Raw genomic sequence first — 3,443 nt, 5'->3', positions numbered from 1 at the left:
AATGGACTATTCATTTCCATGGACGCTGCCTGACTTACTGAGTTCCTGCAGTATTTTGTGTGTGTTGCTCTGGATTTCCAGCATCTGCAGATTTTCTCATCTTGTGATCACACCTGCATTGTGTGTAGGAACTTGCTGTGATCTGTTTAACACATTTCCCTCCATCAGCAAGTACACCTCAAGTGTATGCAGCAGACTGCAAACTCAAGAACAAATCTTACGTCACATAATTCAGTGAGAATAAATCTGATCCAATGGGACATGCTGAAGATATGAGAGACCCTGTGGAAAACTGTAGGTGTACCTTTGTGTTTATTACATCTCACCCTTGTATGTGATGTGAATATAATCAAACCAAATACCTGTGAACTCTATTTGAATCAGGACGAGGTGTTTGGAATCTGTCCTTACTTTTGACTTACTCGTCTTGGAACTGAAGAATGCATTTTCCACTCAAGGCATTCGGTATAATGACCTACACCATCTCACAGCACGTAGTTTATTTTTATAATTAATTAGTTTATTCAAATAATTCAAGAACCCTTTTTTAAAATTTTCCAAAGTAGCTTGAGGCAAGGCTTAAATATCTGATTCTTTAAATGATTTCCAGTACCTTTTATATACAGCAGAGATATCATTAAGGTCCCCTTTAATACAATATTTACTTTTAAATTGACAATCACAACAGTTAATTATACAAACAATAAACCTATAGATTTTGTTCCAAAACAAAATGCCATGAACTATCACATCTAGAAATTTGTTACAGCACAAGTAGATGTTATCGCAAATATAATCAGAGGATACAGTACTTGCCAAATGCCTTCAGTTCTGCTAAAAATGAACTGGATGTGAAACGAAGTTCTCTTTTAAAACATTACCAGGTATTTTATTTGGACAGTTCAGTGGGTCAGTGTCAGTCCAAGGAGACAAACTCACTGCCTACAGTCACTTAAGGAGAAGGCGACTTTGAGAATCTGTGGTTCTCATTCCTTTATCATTTCTGAATTAAAGTGTGCATCACTGTCTAGCAAAGCTTACTGTTTGAATCTCAGACTGACATACAGTACTGTGCAAAAGTACAAGTATACACACACACACACACACACACACACTCATGCCTAGGGTGCCTGAGGCTTTTGCACAGTACTGTGTTGTCAAAATGGAGCAGAAACGGTGCTGCAGGTGCAGACATGCCCAGCCCTGGGACACGATCAGGGTCATTTGCTTCCAAACAATTGGTCGTTACGAAATGTCTCTCTGGTGCTTCTCACTCCCTTACCCTAGATATGTCATGAAATTTTTGTACTGCAATACAAAAATTACTACAGTTCTGTGCAAAGGTTTTAGGCAACACAGCTACATACAGTGCCTAAGACTTTTGAACAATACCATATCATTTTGTTTTTCAATTTTAAAAACCAGATGATAAAGAGGTAGCTCTAAATATTTATATCCAATAAATATGTGATACATTACCTCCCTAAAAGTACTAAAAATATTTAAAAATTTGAACTTATCAATGAATTGAACATGTTCTACCAGTAAGTGTGTGTGAATCTGTATGTATGTGTGAGTGTCTGTGTGTTGGTAAAATCCAATCTTGGTATCGGCCAGGAGCGTCTCCTTGCACTGAAGTTTGACGGTCTGGTTCTTTCAACAGTCCCACTGACCTTCAACAGGTTTTCTCTGAATGTCCATTATTATTATTATCGAATGAGCGGCTTCCCGGAGAATTAAAGTTCTCACCAGGTCTCACCAGGTCTCATTTCAACAGAAAATCGCTGGTTAATTAGTCTAATTATTTACACCGGAAAAAAAAGATACACGGGCAGAGAGTCGACAGAAGGCTCTTCAAATCATTCTTCCTTTCACACACGGTAACTATCAGGGCAGCTCAGTTCAGCAGCAAAGAGATAAAGAAGGAAAGAGAGACAGACAGAGAGAAACAGAGACAGAGAGTGAGAGAAGGGACGATCAAATTCATTTCAGTTCAACGTGATCACCTCACACCGGCAAAGTGAAATCAAGGGTGACATTCGCCAATGATGATTTGGTCTTCAGGAAACGAGAGGAACAAGGTAATAACTGTGGAAAACCAGTTGCTGAGCTGTGCACCCATCATGGGCTCCCCGGTGTTGAGCTGATGTTTGAATGACGTGTTGCCTCGTTGCCAAGTGAGGCCAAAGCACCCTTTAGCAGGAGAGGTAGATTACGGACGCAGTGATGGTGAGGGGGAGAAACAGCAAGTTGAACGAATGCAGTCTGAAGCCTCCTGCACCAGTGCCGCCAGTGGGGGTGGTGGACACGGTGGACACAGACACAGTGGATGTGTAATTACTCGTGTCTGTGCTGTTCAGCTTACTTGTGGTATGGACATTATCAGTTGTGCTCTGCAGAAGAAAACAAACACACACACACCCATTAACTATGTGGGAATAGACACCGATAATTTAGAAAACAGTCGATGCGGGGAATGGGCACCAACATGTAAATATTGCACAGGAGAATCTACCCAACTTACAGAATCAGTGTGTGTATAGAGTGAATATTTATTTATTGAGAATAGGCTGTCCGGCCCGCTGCTCAGCAACCCCCGATTTAACCCTAGCCTAACCACAATTTACAGCTACTAATTAACCTGTGTTCGACCAGTGCATGTTTGGACTGTGGGAGAAATACAATCACAGAGAGAACGTACAAACTCCGTACAGCAGGAATTGAACCCGGATCACCTGCACTGTGCTAAGCACTACCCTATGGTGACACATAGCATGTGGATAATAGACACTGAAAGTGTAAATGGAAATCTCTCTCTCTCAATGAGACAATGGGCAGATGCAGGTATATAATCACTCGTGAGGAACGCTCACAATGTGGCCAGTTATTTTTCCAATGGGCTCTTTTGGCTCTCTGGAAAAAGATGAACCTCAAGGTTCAGCATCAGCATCATCATTATCTGCCCTTCCGTATTACGTGGGCGATCATGGTCTTATCCAAGACTATAATTTTTTTCTACAGAAGAGGTTTGCCGTTACCTTCTTCTGGGCAGTGTCTTTACAAGACGGGTGACCCCAGCCAGTATCGATACTCTTCAGAGATTGTCTGCCTGGTGTCAGGGACCTGTGATCTGCACCGGCTCCCATGGCCGCCCGTCACCCTGTAGAGGGGGTAGGGGAGGCTACACCTTGCCCAGGGGTGACCTGCAGGCTAGCGGAGGGAAGGGGCGTCTTACACCTCCACTGGAGGAGACGTATCCCCACCCCCGGCACCCCAAACGCTTATTGTTGGATCAACGCGCGAGATTCTGGGTGCAATGATTTTTAACCCTGTGCCGGGGTTTGGAGTCCACTTCGCATCGCTTCCGGTTTTGCGTTAAAATGGACAAAGCGGGAGAGGCGGGCATTTCTCCGCTGGGCTGGTCAGCGGTCAGGAGTGGCCCT

The 3,443-nt window shown here is 43.1% G+C and overlaps 1 long non-coding RNA gene across 1 annotated transcript in view; it reads right to left on the bottom strand.

The window, feature by feature from the left end:
* Window positions 1-485: 485 nt before the first annotated feature.
* Window positions 486-3,443, bottom strand: part of LOC132401133 (uncharacterized) — a 5,827-nt gene continuing 2,869 nt past the window's right edge. The window contains exon 2 of the long non-coding RNA XR_009514491.1: window positions 486-2,393. This is a non-coding gene — a long non-coding RNA (uncharacterized LOC132401133). The remainder of the gene's footprint in view (window positions 2,394-3,443) is intronic.

Source organism: Hypanus sabinus, chromosome 10 (assembly GCF_030144855.1).
Source record: "Hypanus sabinus isolate sHypSab1 chromosome 10, sHypSab1.hap1, whole genome shotgun sequence".
Lineage (NCBI taxonomy): Eukaryota > Metazoa > Chordata > Chondrichthyes > Myliobatiformes > Dasyatidae > Hypanus > Hypanus sabinus.
The sequence above is the reverse complement of the archived record's forward strand: the minus strand, read 5'-3'. Positions and strand labels throughout refer to the sequence as shown.